General features: G+C 39.6%; 1 protein-coding gene across 4 annotated transcripts in view; it reads left to right on the top strand.

Annotated features, from left to right (window-relative positions):
• Positions 1–22,291, top strand: part of SPTLC3 (serine palmitoyltransferase long chain base subunit 3) — a 98,030-nt gene that overhangs the window by 21,122 nt on the left and 54,617 nt on the right. The window contains exon 1 of one of the 4 annotated variants that reach the window (XM_064415431.1): positions 14,920–15,125. The exons of the other annotated variants lie outside the window; for them this stretch is intronic. The gene's annotated coding sequence lies outside the window, so the exon portion shown is untranslated. Of the gene's footprint in view, positions 1–14,919; positions 15,126–22,291 lie in introns of those variants that run through there. 4 annotated transcript variants of the gene reach the window in all.

Here is a 22,291-nt window from a genome sequence, read left to right as displayed (position 1 = left end):
TCCAGTCATTCTTCCTTCTTCCTCTTTTGCTCTTCAGCTGCCTTGCCCCTATTTCTCGTAACACTCTGACACATGCATTTATGTACTTTACTGCCCATGCAGTAAATTAATTGACCATTAAACACCTTATATAGCAGATATATAGTGCTGGTGTATTCAGGGAATGTGACTGGTGATGCTGTTTCTAGTCTTGTGATAGTTCCAAAACTTTTGGGCTTACTTACAGCTGTGCTACTTTGCAAGGAGGGGAGGAGGGAGAGATACTGTGGTTTGAGAGAGGCAACTAGTGCAGGGACTGCAGAGAGTGAATGGCACAGTGAAGGCTTCTAGGCCTATACAGTTGTCTGACTGGAACATAGGCTTTGCAGCAATCAGCTCTATAAACCCTTTTTTTCCAAGGGAGCCCCCGGAAGCACTGGCTTCAGGAAATGCTGGCTTTGGAAACACTGTTTTTGAAAACACTTGCTCAAGAACAATGTGTTTTGCATCTTAATGATGTAAGAACATTTTGTGTGTCTGTGCGTGCTTAACAGAAGTAGAGAAGCAATTCTGATACCACAAAACCCCCCGGGTTTCTAAAGAAAGGATTTTGTTTAATGGGTTGGGAAAGGTAATTAGGGATGATCAAATGTGGGGGAGCAGGGAGGCTGTCTTTGCTTCTAGCAATCTGTGGCATGCCAAGCACAGAAAAGAGGTAGCTGAGTGATAAAGAAGCACTGAAGCATCCTGCCAGAAGAGAAACTGTTGCTTTTGGGGAAGTGCTAGAGTGCTTTGGGGTGGGACTGTTTGCTCAGATAGCTTCTGTGATTGTTTTAAGTCAGATTCACTCAATTCTAGCTGATAGCACAGACTCTCCATGTACTAATGGATATCAGGCTTAACCATGTCCCCACAGCCATGCTTCATCCTGATACTCTTTGGAAGCTGGGCCCTAGCAAGACCTGAACTTTGGGAGGTGGGTTGTGGACCATGTCTTCCACTTTCTTCATGATTTTAACAGAAGCAAATGCTTTGTGTTCTTCCAGAGCCCATAGTCTGGACTTGCCTTTGCCCAAAGCACAATTCAGTAGTTAACCTATTTATTTATGTAACTGTACTGTCCAGGAGAAGGTATTTCCCTAGCGGTGGTCTCTTTGCTGTTATATTGCTGTCGACTGGGCACCAATAATAGGGAACATTGTATTTTTAAAACAATAAACATGTTTGTCTAGTGGAAACTTTTTTCCCTATAAAGCACATGCAACAGTTCCATTTCTTCAACAGATTATTTCCTTGGATGCCTTAGCCTCCAAGACATTAATACGCTATTTGTAAACTCATTATCTTTATGTTCTGCACTGAGAATGGCAGGGCTTGGAAGAAATGTGTACTCAACAAGACTATAGGCTTTTCCAAGGATTTTAAGCTCCTGTGCGAAAGCAAATAAGAACCTGGGATGAGATCCAGAGAAGGCCCAAAAATGTGATAGTCTCCAACATTTGGAGGGTCCAAAATTCAGAAGCAGTTTAACTTCTGTCCTGTTAGATATTTGGTTTAATATTCCAGCATCCAGTCTTAGTCCCTTCAATGCTCTTGGTACACTAGTGTCTTTCCTCTCTTTTCTGCTTTCCAGTGTCATTTATTGCCTAATGACAATCTTAAAGAAAACATTGATTGTTTAGAAAGAGAGTCATGAAAGGAATATGCCATGCAACTGTTCTCATGGCAGTAACTTTGTTGTATGTTGTAAAGGCCTCCTGTAATTTCTTTGCTCTCTCTTCACAAATGCGGATAGCACTTCAAGTGTTTTTGCAAACCTGGTGCAAGTGGGGCATTTTAGATGCATACTCAATATAAATGCTAAAGAGTCTGGTAGGAAAAGAAATTAACTAATTCCCACAATCAGAGTCAAGCAATAAGGGTTATTATTAATAAGGAAAGAGCAAGGAGAGAGGGTTAAGGCTGATCAGGCCTTTCCAGGTGTTTGCGGCTTCAGTTGTGCAGCTGTACATAACATAATAGGATTTTTTCTGAAATATCTTCATATTTTGATATTGGTTTGGGTAAAAACAAGTTAAAAAGGAACTTCATTGAGTCCAGCCTGTTTCACTTGAAGAAGATCAGAATTTTGGGCATTTTTCATTGTGCATGTGTTCATAGAAAATGCAATTGCAATTTTCCCTCAGGAAAAAGTTGAGATTTGGTTTTCAGTCAAATTCTTTGCCAATTACTGTACCTGTTGCTTCAGCTGCACCACAGATACGACCTCCTCATCCTCAGCTCCTGCCTTCTTTTCTCCTTGGTTTCAAGCCTGAGAAAGGTGTTGCTTTGCACCTGCCCTCTCAGATGGTAATCACAGGTCTCGGATCCACGCCCTTGTTTCTGTCATCTGCCCTGCTATGTGATGAGCTCAATGCATTGGAAGCAGGAAACACTGGGGACATCTTTCTGCAGCCGAGGTGTCACCACTGTGTGGGCACATGTAACAGTCCCCGACTCTTGTAGCAATGCTTTGAGCATGTTGCATGGGACTTTACATGCAAGGCTGAGATTTTTCACATAGCTCAATATATAAGGTTGGTCTAAAGTCATTACCCTCTTAACACCTGGAAATCTCTAAATGCAGGTAATTATATTTTGGAAGGTAAAGCCTTTACAGAAATGACAGATAGTAATTTACTTCGGCTTGAAAGATTCAGCATGTCAGGTCTTTAAGGTCAACCTCCTCTTAGCACAGGAACAGCTCATCCTTCTACTCATAAAAGCAAGTAAATGTGTTGGGAGACAGGCTTAGCTACACACACATAAACTCAGCTCATGGCTGAGGTCCAATGCAAAAATAAGCAGTATACAAGAGGTAGAAACAAGAGTGGCCTTTGAAAGAGGAATTTTGAAACATTCTGGGGGCATGTAGCAGTGGCATTAGATAAGCCAAAGATCTCCTGGAGTCAACATTTGCAAGGAATATCAAGGGAAGCAAGAACAGATCTTACTGCTACATTACTAGGAGATGAATGAACAAGGAAAACGTGTCCCATTAGGAAATGGGGTGGATGACTTGGTGGCCACAGATGCAGGTAAAGGTGTACTCTGTGCTTTCTTTGACTCACCTTTCATGATCAAAGTCATCCAAGCCTCTGTATTGTAAAACTACCAGCAGTGAAAGAAGGCTGATTCAAGGACCTCTTGAGAAATGGCAACCCATGCAAGGGCGTGGGATCAGGAGGGAAGCACTCGTGTGTGGTAGGTGATATCACAGTGACATCACACACTGTCAGCTTTGGAAGCTCCCAGGTGTCAAAGATCCCTGATAACTTAAGATAAATGTTCCACCTGTCTTCAAAAGGCGGGTCATTTCTAGCAGAGCTTGCTCCTGTGAGCATGGAGAGGAAGGTGATTTGGAACAGCAAGCACAGATGTACCAGAGATAAACAATGTTTAACTGACTTTTTCTTCTATGCTGAGGTGACTAGATTTTTCTATGAGATGTAAGTGATAGATGTCACCTACCTTGACACTGGCCACACCACCCTCATGTGCTACTTGGGGCATTATGGTCTGGATGAGCAGACTACTGTATGGGTAATAACTGGCTGGATCATCAGGCTCAAAGAGTGGTGCTTAATGGTTCATGCTTTGCCTGCAGGCTGGAGGGGTTTCACATGTGTGGAGAGGGAGGGGAAATCAAGATATTGGTAACAGCAGTGGGACATATGGAGCTTTTCAGGGCTCAGCTGGGCAAAACCCGGAGCGCCCTGCTGGGAATTTGGTGTTGACCTGCCTTTTAAATATGAAGATGAAACAGAGACCATCCAGTCAAAGTGAGTCTGGGACCTTTCAGTGCAAGGAGGCAGCATTTGTGTGGTGAGTCAGCAGCAGTGATCCAAAAATGGATGGAATTGGTGCAGAACCTCAGTCCGCCTTCTGTGAATATTTGTCTGGCAAGCAGCTTACTTGTGCTCAATAGAGGTAACTGGTAATAGAAACCATGGCGTGGCTAGTGCTATTGCCTGCCTATTTACATCCCTTTGGCATGAGAATTTATTACCTTTTCAAGCTTTAAGTGGCAGTCTGGCTTTCAGAAATGAGAAAGGTGAAATACATCTTCTACCTGCGATGTCAGCGAGGGATGTGGTTGGATGTGTTCCATTGCAGCTGCAAGTTCATGAATAATAATGACCTGAATGATAAGATAATGGTTGCTTAGGGCCTGTTTGGATCTCTGTGTGAGCTGGCATATACAGGACACAGGGATGACCACAGAACACTGAATAAAATGAAAACAGTAAATTTATTTCTGTTACCTTGTCAAACTATGGATTCCCAAAGCAGCACCTAGCCAGACTCACATGAGCAGGGACACCAGAGAACTCAGTTCTTGCTCGGTCCCTGCTAGAGGATCCCTGACCCTGCTGTTTTCACCCATATTTCAGGGGCTGTCACAGGTGTAGATTACGTCCCTGCTGTGATCTTTCCCGCAGCAGGGAAGGAATCTCAAGCATGTTTGATTGAGTGTCTGTAAGTCAATCTCAGGCCTCTTATTGAAACACAGACATTGAACTTAGCCAACACACAAAGCTAAGCAACAACTGGTGTATGTGTTTTTCTACACCTCAGCTGCAGATCACTTCAGCATGTTTATAATTCTCCTGAACAATCTTCTGTTATGTTCCCACAGTTTCTATAAAATCTGACTTTTCACCAAAAAAACATTTAGCATCGTGCTGCCTCTCTCACAGCTTGCTCTTTGCATTTGTGCAGTGGTGTTTCAAATCCTGGTTTATAGGATACAAGACAAAAGATCTTGTATCATAAAGATCCTAAATCATCATGATATGCAAGTCTGTTTCTTCTGCCAATGGACATATGAACTCTCTCGTGGATTTTTGATTTTTTACTTTCCTTTTAAAGAAAAGTAATTTTTGTTGTGGCTAGGACTGTGGCATTAACCAGCAAAGCAGGAAATTAAATTTCCCTACAATGACCAGTGGCTCAGCCAGAGAATTTCTGCCATTCCTGGCAGCTAATTTTTCCACAGAAAATACTTTGAGAAAGCAACCCAGACAGGAATTTTGCGAGGCTATTGTCTGAGAGTTGTCATTGTGGGATGGATATGGAATTGTGGGATGGAATATGGAAGAAAAACGCCAGTTAAGGAGAAGAGCAGGCAGCAGGACCAGCAGTGTTTTGTGCCAGACTGAAGAGGAACCGAAGTGTTTTGCACTTAAGGATACATGAATTCAGACAGATGACCAGAACATTCTGGGAGATACCTTCAGTGTGAAATTGTGAGGTGAAGAGCTGAATTTCCAGCGTAGATGCCATCTATACACACCCATGTTTGCAGAATAAAATAATATTGAACCTGTTCTGGTCAGGTATCTTTCTCCCACCTGAAGAATTTTTGAATTTCTAAAACATCCAGTGTAGATGTAATATAGTAATGCCTTATCTGTTCCACTGATTCATCTCAGGTTTTTTTTTTTGGAAGTCATTCAGCTGTATCCTTGCCTTCACTGCTTTGATCAAGCACAGGCATGTGCTCTGTCATTTCCCCCTCTTCCAAAAAATGTGGTCTTCATCAGCCAAGACATGAGGGTTTATTCACCTAAAAAAGAAATATGGAAAGACAAATTTGAGAGGCAGAGCTGAGACTTGTAGCCATTTCAGCTGACATAATGCTGCACTCTGCTTCCTCCAGGAATTTCCATTTGAGTTTCTGCTTCCCTGTCACTGGTGCTGATTCATACAGCCTGTAGCTGTGCCATACATCACTCCATGTGACTCACATGTAGCTAGCTGAGACTTCAGCCTGGCTCATCTCACAGCCCAAAGCTGTCAGCTTACACCTGGTATCACAGCAGCCAATTTGTATGTTCTTGAGCTTCCCGGGCCTGTTCTGCAGGAGAATGCCTCAATCTAGCTTAGAATTTCCATTTCCTGCCCATTTGTGTTTTGTGTTTCCACAAAACTTTGATTGTCTTCTGAAAGGAACACTTCTTCCCCTGTCAGCACCAGGTTGCACTTCCAGGAGGTGAGGTTAAGCTGCAGTCAGGTCCTTGGGCACACTGTTGTGGGGGAGATGTGTGAAGAACAGCCACACTGCTGCCTGGAGAGGGCAGGACACAGATGTTTCCACCCAGTCCCAGCAGCCATATGTCAGTGACTAGTGACTTGCACAAGACCTTGGGGGTCAGGAAATACAGCCTGATAAATAAATTTAAGGCCACCTATGGCTGTCACATTGTACCTCATTGTCAGCCATTCCCCAAAAGAATTCCAGCCCCATGATCCAATCAAATGCATTTCCTGCTGACCAACCTCAAATCTTCAGGTGCTATAAAGATCCCAACACCAAACTACAAAACAATTTAAAGGGAACAAGATTTTTTAAAGGCATTTCATGGTCCAAGAAAGAACTTGAAAAATCATGTTTCCTCTGCTTTTTTTGAGATCATATGCATGCAAGTTTCTGAGTTTGAGCTTTTGAACTTCCAACAATCTCTTGGCATCAGTCATGCTCAAAGGGAATGTTTCACTTTGTCTCTGGCACAAAATGTGTGTCTGCAATTCTCTTGAAGTCATCTCCTTTTTATAAAAGGGTCTTTATAAATTGCTCCCCTGTGCAATATTTTCCTCTCATCACTGTTATATAAACAGCTGGTTTGTTTGCATATGTGGGTGGTAAAAGTGTCTGGGAGGTTCTAGCAGATATAAGGGTGTGTTAATCTTGAAGGGGGGAATCTTTTTGGCTTTTGATTGTTCTATTTTGAACAGAAACGAAACAAAACTCTTCATTAAACTGTTTTGATGCAATCTCCACCCCTTTTCCTCTCTTCTAATCACAATCATCCACCCCTGTGGGCCTTATCCTTGGTTTCTTTCCACTTGCTTTAGGTTACAAAAAACTGTTGGGGAAATAAGCCTTTAAGTATTGGATTGGTGCATCTGTGGGTAAATAAGTAGTAAGGGGTGTTACAAAGCAGATTCTAATTTCTATCTGTGTAAAACCCAGTTTTATCTCAAATAAGAAATTACTTTATCAAATTATCTGGGAAGAATCCCATGTGGCCAAAACTTGTCTATTACTTTTTGACTCTCAGTAGATATTTTAACAGTGTCTTTTCAGGTTAAAGTCAGAACTTTTGCTTCTTAAATCTATTTCTTACCCATAACCAAGCAGGAAGTACAGATTCCAAAACAAAAAATATATGTTTGCCAAAATCTACAACTTTTAGAGAAAAAAGTTAGTATTTTTGTTTTTCATTCTGAGACAAGTATGATCTTGATAGATGCCAAGTCTAATTACTTTTTCGTAAAATCTGTTTTCAAGGGTTAGAAAATGAATCATTTCCATAATTTGTGTCTATTTTCAGATGTGTATTAATGGTGTGCATAGTGTGAAATGTGGATTATGCTATGAGCACTAGCAAGTTAGCAAAATAATTATGAGGTTGTGTCTAGAGACAGGAGACTTATGCTTTGGGAATGGAGGTGCAGCTTTAATAAAATCTGGTTTCACCTTGGGTTGAACCTATTGTCCGAGAAGAGGTGTAATTTATTACCTCCCTGAAGAGGAATTAATTGACCTCCTTGCATCTCTTACTCACCCAGTGAAAGGTAAAGAAATAATGTTGTGCACACGATGACTGTCTTGGGCCAAAAATATTGATGATCAAGAAGGGCTTTAGGGATGCTGTCTTTTGTCCACGTGTCTGTTGTAAGGATGGGGAGCTGAACAGACTGGCCCCTTGGTCCTCTAGCAGAGGATTTACAGAAGCAGTTTTCAGCATAAAGTAATGTCTGCAAGTGTCACCCTGTTCTTCTGAGCCTTCTGATGTTTACATTCTTGTAGTGAAGTTTCTCACGTACTTTTATGTACATAATTATTGTTTTACATTCTTCTCTAGAGGAGGGAAAATTTGATAGACTGTTGTCATGTCCAGTGTCATTGGAGAGGTAGCACTTTCATCCTCCAATGCACTGTCACTTTTTTAAGTCTATAAATATTGCAGTCAAGAAGTAAACTTCCCTTCTCTTTCTTCTTCTTACCTTGGAGTCCAGTGCCCACGTTGTTTTATTTCGTGTCCTGTTGTGACATGCAAGATCATTCCACCTCCCTGCCTGTACAATGTTTTCCAAAGCACACGGGGTCACCTGTCCCTTTCCAACAAAATGTACTCTGCACTTCATTAGCATCTTGGCTCTTAATAATTTTCTGTTGAGATGAGAGAAAACTTTTCCTTTTATTGTCTTCCTCATCACCTCTGTGATTTGGTAAAGAAATCGCAGTAGGTTTTGCACCAGAGATATATCTCTGGAGCTTGCATAAGAATTAAAGTCAACAGACACTCTCCTAGTGATAGTAGGACAGTATAGTATGACCAAACATGACAGATCAAAAATGGAACTCTTTTAGCTTCTATCTCATCCCCAACCCAAAGTATCCATTCATTTACACTTTTGAAAATCTTGTCTTAACTTGCTTATGCTTCCAACACAGCATAATTAAATCAAGCAAGTCAGAAGCTAAAAATTAGCTTTACATATCAACAGGAAGAAAACATTTTAAAATTTGCAGAGATAAGGGGTAATATTAGGAGATTTTTATATCTGTAATTCAATACAACCAAAGACCTTTAGAATTCTTGCATGTGGGTGAGAATCACATGGGTTTATTTAAGTAAATTGAAGCATGATTTCAATCTGGTATTTTGAGATCATTGTCAGAGACTTGGGATTTTTTTACTGTTTCAATGTGTACCTGCTGAGAACCAGTGTTGTAAGCTTGTGATTTTGTTATAAAGATGTTATAAAGATCTATAGGAAACAAAATTTCAATCAAGGGCAAGTTACGCAGATTCTTAAAACCTCAGGTAGGCATATTTGTTCTTATTCCCCACTGAACACTTTGTAGGTGTCTGAAATGTATGTGATCAGGGAGAGGAGTGTTATGTGAGGGGAAAAACCCCACCTACATAGTTTGAGCTTTCAACATGGTAGCATTATAAAGTCTTGGCTGGTTTCCTAAAGAAACAAAATTCATATAGTGATGCTATCTGTCTGTCAACTCCTTAGCAGCTTGTGAACTCGTGAGCCATTTTAATATCATCCACTCTTTGCTTTAAGTGGGCTTTTGGAGACATGAGAAAGGCCCAGCACCTTCCCTGCTGAAATCATAGAAGCTGCAGTGTGAACTCATTCCTCCAGTGACCTGGGCAGTCTGCAGCAGGAAGGAGATTTGACCTATGCTCCAAATAAGAAAGAAGCTTCTGTCAGAGTGTTCCTTCATTTTCCACGAAAGCTGACATGAGGCACACATAAAATCCCCCAGAATTTATTATTCCCAGAGCTCACACTGCTCTGTTTACTTCTTCTCCAACTCATTTCTGCATGGTGTGTATCTTACCATTGCATTTTTCAGGAATTTGTTTAGTCCATAAACTTTCTGAGATAAAGACACTTTATTTTGTTCTCTACTTGTGAAATACTTGGTACACAAGAGATCAGTGGTACCTTTATTCACAGGGATTTTTATACAAGTGTGCCACTTTTTCAAATATCAGTGATTTGTCATCAGTATTGTGTAAAGCAGTTGCCCTGTCTCATGTTCCAGTTGATGCTACTAAGTGAGAATTAAGTGTGTTTTGGTGTAATTTCTGGGACATTTCTGTTCTAGCAGTCTGTCTAACAGATGAAACTTGAGTTCATGTTAAACATTACTGTTTTTTCCATAACTCACTTCTAATCCAGTCAGGCATCAGTTGTTCATCTTTAGAAAAGTCTGATACAAATCCAAAGGGGATCAGACTTGGAACTTTGCAGTTCCAAACCCATCGTTGTTGCTTGGCTGGTGTTCCTCCTGTTCACAAGGACTGAGTGATTTCAGTTCACCTCCTACTGATCAAGTCTCTCACCTGCTCAGCAACAGCATCTTCACTGGAGCTGTGTTTCAGGACACCAGTTAAAGACAGAAATGCAAACCTCTCACTCTGTGACAGGTAATTTCTGTGAGCTCAGGCTGGAGGTTGATGGACAGGCATTTTAGAGGGCTTTGAGTACTTCTAGCTTGAAATTAATGTGACATATTTTTCATAAGTTACAACATTTCAACTGTGATTCCTTGTCCCTGATATTGACACCTGAATAATTAAATATTAAATAAATTATATAAAATAAATAAATTGTGAACAATGCATATTTTATGATTGGCTTTTTGCAAATATTAAAATGAATATTATGTGTGTTAGGTTAGAAGGTTGTGCTGTGTTAATTTTCTTGAGTAGTGCGTTAAATATAGTTTTAGGTTATAACATCATGTTAAAATAGAAACTATGCTATGTAAGATACTTTTTTTAAAAGAGAGGACTCACACCAAGATAGCAGCCACAGGACACCTAAATCATTCAGAGAAAAGGAATTTATTGCCCCATTATCAGAATAAACTAACTTCTTCCACCTTTCTCAGCCATGAAGATGCCATTAGGATTCAGAGGAAGAAGTTGACAGTGACCAGACAGAATCCTGTGTTTGAATGGAATTTAGGCATCATGTATGAGGTGTATGGATATGCAACAGGCTATTGCTTTTAAGGGTTAATCCTCTGTTAACGTGGGTCCTTTTTTGGGCTTATTTTGCCCAGAAAAAGGTACCTGGACTGTCCGTAACTCTTTGTTTTTATTGTCTCGTATTGCCCTAACGCTAATTGTCCAAATTTTTATTACTCTAATTATATTACTATTCTTATAGCCATTTTATTGCTATCAAACTTTTAAAATTTTAAAAAGGAGTGATTGGCCAACTCCTCCTCGTTGTCAAGCCCGGCTCATCTCAGTCTGTGCTAGCAGAAGGCACAAGGAGCTCTCTCCAGGCAGGCTGGGAAAGAAGGACTCGGATGAAGCAGCGGCTGGACCGGCGAGTCCGGCTGGCGGGGCTGTGCCCAGCTGCTGTCAGCAGCGGCGGGGCTCGGAGCAGGGAGGAGCTGCCCCGGGGAGCGGAATGCGCGGCCGGGAGCAGGCGAAGCCAAGGGTGGAGACCGTGGCTGGTGATCCCAGCCTGGGAGCACGGGCAGGAGTGGTTCGAGGAGGGGAGGATGGAGATCTGCAGGCGACTGCAGGAGGGAGTTGATTTTCCTTTTGTTTTTCTCCTTTTGTTTTTCTCCTTTTGTTTTTCTCCTTTTGTTTTTCTTTCTTCATAAATAATAAATGTCATAAATGAGAAGCCTGACTAGGCCAATATTCAAGCAGCAATCGATTTATTAGTTAAGATGGTAAAGTATGAGCAGTACAGCGCTGGTCACAGTGGGGGAAATTTTCCCTCCAACTGCACACTTAGTTGAGGCTTACAGGTATTTATAGGGGTTCTCATAAGCTTTCTCAGCAGTTTCTATTCCCAATTTTTACGTCACAATTCTATACACTATTGCAATTTAGTTTTTCTCAGGATGTATCCCAGAAAGGAGTATCCCCAGATGGTAGGATCCAGCTTCTGAAAGAAGAAAGACATCTCCCAGCTGGTGAGGTCCAGATTCCAGATGCAGGTTCACCTTTTAATTGCAAGGACTATAAATCTCATAACAGTGATGTCCAGCTTCCCTTGGTCGAAACTATCAATCCTGGAGTTGATGTTCATCTTCCTTTCTCAAGCTGCTTTTCAGTATTTTGTTAAGGCGTTGGGATAAGCATGTTTCCTTTTGATATATTCTAAAGCTATAGTTTCAAAGATCCTCACTACAAACAATATTCTAAAATTATACTTCAAAATGTTATTATTGCAAAACTCTTTTTAGCTAGAAGCAGAAAGTTCCTGTCAAACAGCAACATACTTAAAGCTTTAATTCAAATGCTCCTAAATCAACTTAAGACTTATAAAGGTTAATTGTGAACAAAGGAGAGGTTCAAAGGCCTTCTGCCATGCTTTACTTCCTCAGTTATTTATTAGAATTGTCTTTATAACTGTCCCATGGTCAGTTTCCACACATATCACAATCACTGATATACACGTTGCCTGTATGTACCTGACACGAAACACAGCTTTGTATTTCACAGAAATAAGACTGTAAAGTGGGTAGCTGCAGAATCACAAGTAATTTCACGGCTAGCATGTGTAGTACTTGGAAATGAAATGCTTTAGTGTTGACTGAAGGTTTAGTTAGGACAGCTGCTACTGCCAGTGCTATTCTACATTCCCATTAGGAAAATTCTACCTCTTTTGTAACTGCTTGCAATGCTTTTCTTCCCTTTGTCTGAGTCTGTAAGAATGCTTTAATCCATTTTGTTGTACATTCTTCAAAGGTACTTGAAGATACAACGATACTTGAACTTTTTAAAATTTTTGAAGATACTTAACTTTTTAAAAATTCTCTTTCTAGCCCCAAAATTATAGTGTTTCTGGGGGAATGTCCTCTGCAGCATGCCTTGTAAGATACCAAAAACAGATTTGAGGGCTGTGTGGGACTGAGATGGATCTGAGGAAATGAGGATAGAATTGTAAGGGTTTGTGTAGGAATGCAAGACTTCCACATTATTCTACTGAGATTTGTAACAAAGGAAAAAGTTGTTAGCACTTAAGTTCACTACAGAGACAAAGGAACATATATGGTATTTCAAAATAATTCTACTTGGCTTTGTGAACTAAGTGGTCAGATTTTTGGAATGGCTCCCGCAGAAAATAAAGATATTTCGAAATTCTGTGGTCTGTGATCCTCTCTCTTGACGGTGCAGGAATGCCTGTGTCAAATATTTTCCATTCCTGGTGTGGATTTATTCCGCCAGAGGTTATGCTCTGTGTTAATGTAAATAATCTGTATGGTGTGATGCACCTGAGAGAAGATACTTTAAAGATTTTGCATTCCATTCCAGACAACAGCTATGTGAAAATCTGAATCTTAACCATAATTATCTTTTCTTCCTGTATATCTTCACTGCAATGTCTGTTGCATATTCAATTCTCTTGGTGTAGGAGCCAACCTTACACTTTGGCTGATAGAATCCCAATTTGGATACTGCTCCATTGGCCAGGTTTCTTTAAATGAAATTCTGCTCTGTTTTGTTTATTAACAAATAACAGAGGATACTCGATTTTACCCCATACTTTGGCTTACTGGGATTCTGTCAGAATAAAGCAGAAATACATTGGTCAAGACAGACCTTTGAGTAAAGTACTTAAAGGTACTTTAGGAGTCTGTGTTTTAGAATATTTTATATGAAGTGGTATAATCTCTTGGCATGCCTTTGTCTGGCTCTTCCAAATTTGGCATGACTTTTTGCTGGTGCCTTTCAAGGTCTCTTGGGAAAGCCATTGCATTTCACTTGACGTTTCTGTATCATTTTCACACAACAGCTCCACAGACGTGGCTGTACTGACCACTGGGTGTAGTCTGAACTGCCTTCATCCAAAAGGGGAAACCTTTCATTCACTCCTCTCTTGACTTAAAGCTGGATCTTGTACAGCACTTCAGGGATTAGGCTCTGGAACTGTTTTTCTGGAAGCAAGATTCATTGTTTTTCAAACTTTCTCTAGGGCCTTGTTCTGTTGCCCACAGCTGTGCTTCCCGAGTACCAAGTTGCACTTTCTGGGGAGCTCACACTGCCTTAGCTGCACTCCCCACTGTGGATTTGCCTCATCACCTGCTGGGGGGCAGCTCTACCTGAGTTTTGTTCAAAGTTTTCACTGTCTTCCTCCCAAGCAGAATGCAGTCAAAAAATTATGGCATAGGAAGTGCAAATAATATTTTACTATGCTTACTATCTTCCAACAGCTTTAAGAGATTAGCTTTGATCCATGAAAATAAAGAACAAAGAGGGGTGGAAAAAGAGACAATACTACCTAGTATGAATTTGGTCCTCAGAGGGGGATATTCTTGAATTATGATGGTTGTTCTGCATGTCCTGCTTGCCATTCTTGATTTTGTATCAACTGATGTTTTTTTGCACAGGCTGATGTTATTCCATTTGTCCATAAGGGAGCTGTCAGGATGGGCACATGAAATTTCTTAATTATTATTAATTTCATATTGAGTATGAGGGAAGTGCTCAGCTTTCCCTATGGACTGGGAAAGAACATAAAATCAGGAGTTATCAGAGTACCCTAATAGTGTTTCAGAAGTCACTGTAAAGCATTATGTCTGAAATCTCTCAATAATTACCTACAGGAGTGTCTCCTTGGACAGATTTTACTAGGAGTTTCTGTCATGGGACCTCAGGTAGTTTGTTGGGGTTTTTTCCCTTATTGTAGCTGAATTTTATTCATTCTTTATTGACTGATTTCTACCATGGAACACACTATTGGGATCATTTTGCATATGTGGACATTTTTCACAAGTAAATTATATTTTTCTCTGCTGGATGGTGGCTGTAAGTATGTAGTTCATCCTCTAAGGGGAGTTCCTGGACAAACTAAAGTTGTTGGAACAAATTTGAGAAACCTCTCTCCACTGCAGTTGAGACAGAAAACTGGGACCTTTTGTCATTGCTCATTATTTGCCTCTTTGCAGAAATACATTTGTAGCAGTCATTGTAGAAGGGCACAATATTTCTCTTATGCTCAGGTTTGTATTTTGGGGTTTTGTGGGTTTTTTGCAGATTTGGAAGGGTAGAGGTAAAACGTGAGGTCTTCTGAAAAAGGTTTCTTTATTTTCTGTGTGAACTTTTACTGTTACTTGCTTATGTTATAAATTTTAGCAGTAACTTCTTTCTTTCGGAAGTAAGAGACTATTTTACTAATATTTTAAAATCTTTAAACTTTATTGGGCTTTAAAACCACATTCTGTTTACATGAGCCTTCCTTTTGGATTGTGTTGACAAGGAGTCAGATTGGTGTGTAGGCATCTTCTGTTGCTCTTAGAACATATCTGGTAGCTCAGGAGAGTGTGTTCTTGATCAGAGCTTCTAGATCCTTCTAGATGACCCTGCCAGTCTTTGCTTTGCCATCTATTGTTGCTGTATCTCGGTACTTCCCAAATTTTATTGATAATTTTTTTTTTAAGCAGGAAGTCTGTATACCTGTTTCCTTCTTCCAGCATCTATGAATCAGAGGTTCTTTATCTGCTTACATTTCACCCTCTGAAAATATGTACCAGCTGTTTTTGCAGTTCTCAGTTATTTCTGTTACACATTTCATGTCATAGTGAGCTTTAGGAACGTGAGGTGAGTAGATGTTATCTAGTTTGAGATGTCAAACTAGACATCTAGACAAACTTTATCTAGTCCATTTCTGCAAATCACTTTTATCCAGAGCTGGTTTTCTGCTGGAATATCTTGAAGGCTCTTCTGGAGTCTCTTACCTCGTAAGATGTGTCACTGTGTTTGGGGTTTTGTTAAGACTGACAGCATTGCTTTCTTCTGTCTTCTGAGAGACAATATCAGCTTTGACTTTAAATGAAATGCCCCTACTAGAGGTTTATATCCATCTGAAACACCTCCATTGCTCTAGATTCACATTTAACTGATTTTATCAGTACAAAGTTCTTTCTAATATCTGATTTAGATCACTTTGGGTGTAATTTAATCATATTGATGCTTAACAGAGCAGATTACTGTCTTTCCTTTGCAGTTATCTTTTTACATGTTTGAAGACTCTTAGGCTGCCAGTCATTAGGGTTTTCTCTTCTCTTTAAACCAGACAATTCAGATTTGTTCATTCTTTCTTCACAACTTACTTGACCAGACTTTATGCTTCTTTTCCCAGTTCTCTCCATGTAGTTCACCTCTTCTTTCTCAAAAAGCAGTGTCTGAAACTGGATGGACACTTCAGCTGAGACCTGCATTAGTACTGCTTAGTGGCTCTAGAATGGTTTGTCCTTTTGCCCTTAACATGAGTTTCTTAAGAGATGGCTGCTTTTTCTCTAACTCCTTTTACTTTTAATGTTGCTTCCTATAGCAATAGCTGCTACTTCTGGGTACAGTTATGCTCTCCTGAAATCTGTGATTCTGCTGTTCCATTTCCTGCTTTTCCTAAGTCCCCTGATTTCTACCATTTTGTGATCAGTATAAATGAAAACTTTGAGTTAATACATTGCCAATGTCTCCTGAAATTACTTCCAAAGTGCAGCAATGTTTTGAGTATTGTCTTCCAATTTGTCCCATGGCAGAATGGGAAGAAATAATAATGGAGGTAAGGGAAAGACTTGTGAAATGCCTGTAAGCATTTTTTTCCACAAGCAGTGATTTCATGTTGTTACATATCCAGCATCTTCCACCACCCTGGAACATCCCAGCTGGCCTACCCCATCCTTTCTTTCCAGAGGGGCAAGAGGCAGAATGTGCTGAACCTTGTTCAGACCTAAAGAGATGCTGGTTCATGGGTTATTGCAATTGTGCTTGTGTAATTCACTCCAAGAATGGCTAAAGAGCCAAGTTATTGCTGTCTGTCCTTCAGGGATTTGGATCCCTTTGCCCTATCAAGGTCACATTTTCCTGAAGCTTTTAGAAGAGTTGATATCAGTCAGATTTGATTGAAATTGCTCTGTGAGCTCAAAAACTTTATGGGTACTTGGGTACTTGCAGAGAGATGGTAACTTGAGGAAGTAGGCCATTGCTTTCTTAAAAAAAAAAGGTTAAGATTGTTCAAATGCAAACATTAATTTTCAACTTTCTTACTACACATTTGAAAAGGCATCTTCCTTTGCTGAAACAACAAAGCACTTTATCACCCCTTTACCTCAGTAATCTTGCACCTGATTTTTATCTCTTGAATTTCTCATGTGCTTCTTTTTCCTAACCTTTGTCTTTTCAGCCAAGAACCACAGGCTCTGGGTGTTTACCTCTGTGTAGGCATTGATCCACTGGTGAAAATCAGTACCTGGTGGGGTGAGGACTTCCCTTTTTGTCTGTATCTAGGCTGCTGTAAAATCTGAGGAGAGCATTTATTTAAGGGTGTTTCTGCACACCTGGATAGGTACAGAAGGTTCAGATGAATGAAAGCCATCAGGTCTCATGTTCAGTGTTATGACGGATAATTACTGGAACAACTTATAAAGAGCATTTCAGTGTATAATGCACTTTAAAAAAAAGCATCAATTTATTTCTAGATTTTTTTCATTGATCTTCAAGCAATTGAAGTAAAATGAAATTTTTTGAGCTCTGATTGAATGAGACAATTTAATAATAGTTAATTAATGTAACAATTAAATAGCAATTAAGAAGTCATATAGGCCAAGATCATCTTTTCCAGTAGTACAAGGCAGAAATTGAAATTGGTGGGAAAAGGGAAAATTGTTGTACCTGGAGGAATCCAGTTGTGAGTTTCTCATAGGTGTAGGTGTGGCATTACTTAACCATAATAGTTTGAAACTGCTTTTTCCTGATAGTTTTCAAACAAAAAAATAGCCAGAGCAGGATGTTACTGCTTCTGTAGATTTTTAGGTGAAAAAGAAAAAGGTAATTGGTTGTCACTGGTTAAACTATGTAGCTTTTCTACATTAGGGAACAAGATGGTGAATCTGGGTTACTCTAGACCGGGGTTCTCTGAGGACACTTTGATGACAGGTGGGGTGACAGCCTTCATCATGTTGTTAAATTAAATGGTGCAGAGATTTGATCACATGCACCAGTTGTGATGCTGGCTTTGGTGTAGGACAACTGACTTTAATTAGCCATGGTCACTGCTACCAAGTTGCTTAATGATTGACTAAATGAGTTTTTGTCTTCTTGCTAAAACATCTTTTACTGTGTTTGAAGGTGTCAAGCTATTAATTTTCTTGACAAGTTCATAAGGATGGGTATTGTCTTCAGCTTCCTCGAAATCTTCTGTCCTACAATCCTATATGTTATGCCTTAACTGAATTTATTCTGATTCCTTTTTCACCCTAGGGTTCTCTTTTGATGCTGAAATCTTAACCTAACTCAGAGGTGGTCCTTGCCTACCCAGATGGTCATCTTCCTACTGAGTTTTTAATCACCCTGTCTGTCACGATAGCAGCATAAATTGGATTGCCTCTTTCTCAGCTGCTCATGAGAAATTCTGCTTTCCCTGTTGGGGATTTTTGCTATGGAATTTCTTATCTCTTGCCTCTCCATCTGTGATACGTCAAGATGTTTGTATTTAAATATAATTTTAAAGTAGTTAATTACCTTGGAGGAGATAGCATAAATCCAGCTAAACTGATTGCATTAACAAAATTGGCAATGACTTTCTCTTTCATCACATTTTTGAAATATGATAAGGTACTCCTTGCAATCATAGGAATGTCTTGGAAGGCACACAGTTTCAGCTTAACTTGTGCATAACTGTCAGAATAAGGAAAATAATGTGCAAATTATCCTCATGATACTCAATTTTCAGGTAAGAAGTGTGAATACATTTGTCCTCCTTTAACAAGGGATGTATTGAAGTATTAAAGACTTCTAGAAGTCCTTATCCAAACTGATGCCGTACTATTAGGAATGAAGAATGGCCTGAGACTGCTTCTGAATGTTTATTTGACATGATCCAGCATCCATGGCCACTTCCATTCTGATAGGGAATGTGTGTTAAACTCATTATTAAATCTATGCAAAATCATGGCCCTGTTTGAAGTTGCTGTGGTATATAATGGGGAAAGGTCAGGGATCCAACGAGGATTCATAATGCTAGTTTTAGCAAAAGATGAAACATTTTCTCCACAAGGGAATTTTGCGTGAAGAGAAATCTGATAGCTATCTAAAACATTTTCTGGTTCAAAGTCACTTTGAGGGAAGTATGTAGGAGTTGGTGGATTGCATCATGTGGATATTAACTCAGAATCCACACTGGGCAAAATCACTAACAATCTGGTTAGCACAACTTGAGAATCTTTGCACTATTACAGTCTTCATCCCAATAAACTGTTTCATATCAAAAATGTACGTGATATCCATAGGATTAATTTCTAAATGCTAGATCACTTCTGGAAGTAGCAGAAGTCTGCCCATATTAGTAGATCATCACCAATCATGTGCAGAAACTGGCAGCCTTTGAAGTGATGCCACTTCATCATCCTCCTGTTTGTTTGTGTATGTTTAAAGCCAAAGCCATAGGATTTGGATGATCAGGAAATACTCTGATGCAACTAAGCAGTGTGAATCCTGTAACTTACCCTAAGCTTTGGAAATCATAGCAAACACTGCAACTTGACACCACAAACTATGTGGGGATTGCTGTAACCCAGGTGTTTCATCCACTTCTCTCTGATTCCACATGCCTGGCTTTCTGCTCTGTAATTGCTGCAAGGTTAGGAAATACCTTTTGGTGTTTGTAAGTATCTCTCTGGGTAGTGAACTTTATTGTTTTGTCTCTAATAATTTAAAATTATTAACCTCCATCTTTGCCCTGCCTTCCAATTTACATTGAGTCACTCTGAAGTTTCTGGGAGTAACAGGAGAATTACAGCTGTATAGGACAATCATGTTACTTTTTCTTTCTAGTGTTTCTTACTATTGCTTGAAATGTACAAATGCAAAGCCATTGGGAAAAGAGTTTGCTCTGTGGTTCTTTTTATCCCACATGTACTGTTTGTAAGTGCCTTAGATATTTGGTATTGGGTAGTAGCTGTTATGGTTTACATTGCAGTTTATAAACCTTGAAGTTCAGAGTAGTGTTTTCTGTGAATTTTCTCCCCTTCATCAGATTGCATTTTCATGGTTTGCAACTGGGTTTTGTCCTGAGTCTGTGTGCATTAGTCTAAGTTTTTGTGCTGGAAAGAGTTACAGGTGGCTTTTCTTTTGACAAGCACCGTGGTGTGACCACTCTGCAATGTGCAGTTCTGCCTGCTGGACTAAATTCATGCAAGATTGTTGATGTTTTCTGTAGGTTTTGCAAAAATTGCACACAGAAGGCAGTTTCTTAATAGGTGAAATTCTTAATAGGTGAAATTTCATTAAGGTTGGAGTGCATGTTGCCTGTAATGTGTGCAGTGGTAGAATTTCTGATATATCAGATAAGACACTAAATTAATATAAATATATTAATAAAATCTTACAAAACTAAGATAAAATGTGCACTTTCTGAGTTCATATTTCTTCTTGTTTGGAACCCTTGCCACTGTTGAATGCTTTTGCTGGATCTTATTTATGAGAAGATCTTCTGTATCCTCCTAACCTCCTACATTGCAATCAATAGTTTGATTTTAGCATCAGAGTAAAGTGTTAGCCTGAAAATTATACAGTATGGGTATTTATTTCCTCATTACATAACAGCATTTCACAGTATGTTCTAATATGTTTGTCATTCAGATCTGTATTTTCATAGTTTTAATGTCATAGCCAGCAAGACTTGTGTATTTGATGCTGAAAGAATTGCTGCAGGATTAATATGTTGTAGTTTAATTTGTGTCCAGCTGGAAAGATTAGGCAGGTCTGGAATGTGAATATCCTCTGTTTTTTCACACCTTTGTGGTGTTTGCCTGTAGTGTGCCGTCTTGGAGAGAGGCTGCAAGTTTTTAGTCAGCAATTAGATGACAGTTCATTAACAAATGAAAAGCCATTTCCTGATGCTTGTGAAAAGTGTGGTGAAGATCCCGACTTCAAACAAACCTCAAACAGCGGAACAAGCAGCATTTAATACTGTTTACAGGGAGGGAAGTTTTTAGAGTTTCTGAATTGTTAAATCCTAAATCTCTGCAAGTTCAAGAGTACATGGTTTCCTAAGTTATTTTAAGGGTGTCCTATATTTCCTAAACCTTCTGGACTGTCTTGGAGATTTTACTCTTAGTCTTTATTGATTGTATTACTACCAGGTGTATATTTTTCTTGAAACTTCAGTAGAAATCAATCATCAGTCTAAAACAAGGATTCTGCAGGCACAGTAATAACAACCAAAGCTTTTTTGGCTTGGTTGCTACTTGTAGTTTGTGTTGTAGCCACTTCCTTGTGGCTTTGTCACATTGCAAGAGGCAGTGACCTTCATTTTAGCACCTTCTAGACTTATAAGTTTCACAACTCTTTTTAATTTAAGTCTTGTCTTTATAGTTCAGTAATCTATTAATTCCCCGTGTAGCTGTTTTTGCATACAACCTTACGGTTTAGAAACTTGAGCCTTTAAGATCTGAAATGTGTTGTTAGAGAAAACAAATCACTCATTTTAAGTGAAGGATATCATTGCCAGTAAGTGGGCAGTTTTGTGAAGTAATCTCAATTTGTGTCAGTAGTGTATTCATTTCAGGGACTTCTGCTTTCATAATTTCAATTTCCTTTTTTTTTTTTCTGCTGGGAACTGCATACAATCACCTAGATTCCTCCAGTGTCTAATGGATTCCTAAGTGATTTTGGGAAAATGTAATAACTGTGGCTGTCAACGTGGTGAGTTTGCACAGAACCTGACAGTTTTGTTCTTTGGGACCCAGCCCTCTGGTGACAATGATCTATAAGAGACAGAATTGCACACCAGACCCTTAAAGTTGTGACTGTCTAATGGCAAGTGCTGAGTGGGATTCAGCTGGGCCATGCCCTTCCCTTGGCTGAAATGGAATCCTGTTGTGTTCCAGAAGATTACAGGCCTCTGTAGATCCTGTCACTCATCTATGACATTATTTATGTTGATATTTAAATTCTTCCCCATGTGGCTGTCTCACTCATCCTAGGACATCTAAAATCATCTACATTTAGGGTCCTGTCCCAGATGTTCTTCAAATGCTGGGGAGGAAACACCTATTTAGAACCAAACTGCCTGCAAGCAATCAGATGTTGCATTAGCAATTATGTCTGTTCTCCCATGGGTTTTTTGCTGTAGGAGCACACTGCCCTAATTTGCTTAAGATTTCACTGTCATGTTGTAGGTCTGTCAGATGTTGAGCAAACATGGCTGTCGCTTGGGTCAGAGTTTTCAACACCTCGCTCTTCTTATGCATATCTGTATGGGAAGCATTATGGAGATCAGTCAGCTTGCATTGTTTTTTTAGTAGGTTGTATGCAACAACTTGATAAAATCTGATCCAGAAACATACATAAACCTACATCTACCTCTGGATCAGATTTCGTTCCTGGCAGGGAACTTATCTTTCAAGATAAAGGCATTATTGTTCTCCCAGTAGTTTTATTTCAAGGACATACCTATCTGCTGTTACATTGGAAGTGGATGTAATAGCAGGAGAATATTTAATTAGAATTTGTTGTCTCTGTAGGACAGATTTTCATGAAAACATGGCTTTTGGGGCTCAGTTTCCTTGATACAGCTCCACTCATCCAGTACACATGGTTACCTCTTTGCTGGGGAGTTCCTCACGGCCAGCACACAGCTTTGGTACTCTGGCACTCTGCACTGTTCCATTCTTCATTCTCCCCTTGATGCAAATTTGGCTCATGCTAATTACCACAATTTCAAGGGCTGGAGAACCTAAATGCAATGAAAAAATTATCTC

Source organism: Passer domesticus, chromosome 3 (assembly GCF_036417665.1).
Source record: "Passer domesticus isolate bPasDom1 chromosome 3, bPasDom1.hap1, whole genome shotgun sequence".
Taxonomy (NCBI): Eukaryota; Metazoa; Chordata; class Aves; order Passeriformes; family Passeridae; genus Passer; species Passer domesticus.
The sequence above is the reverse complement of the archived record's forward strand: the minus strand, read 5'-3'. Positions and strand labels throughout refer to the sequence as shown.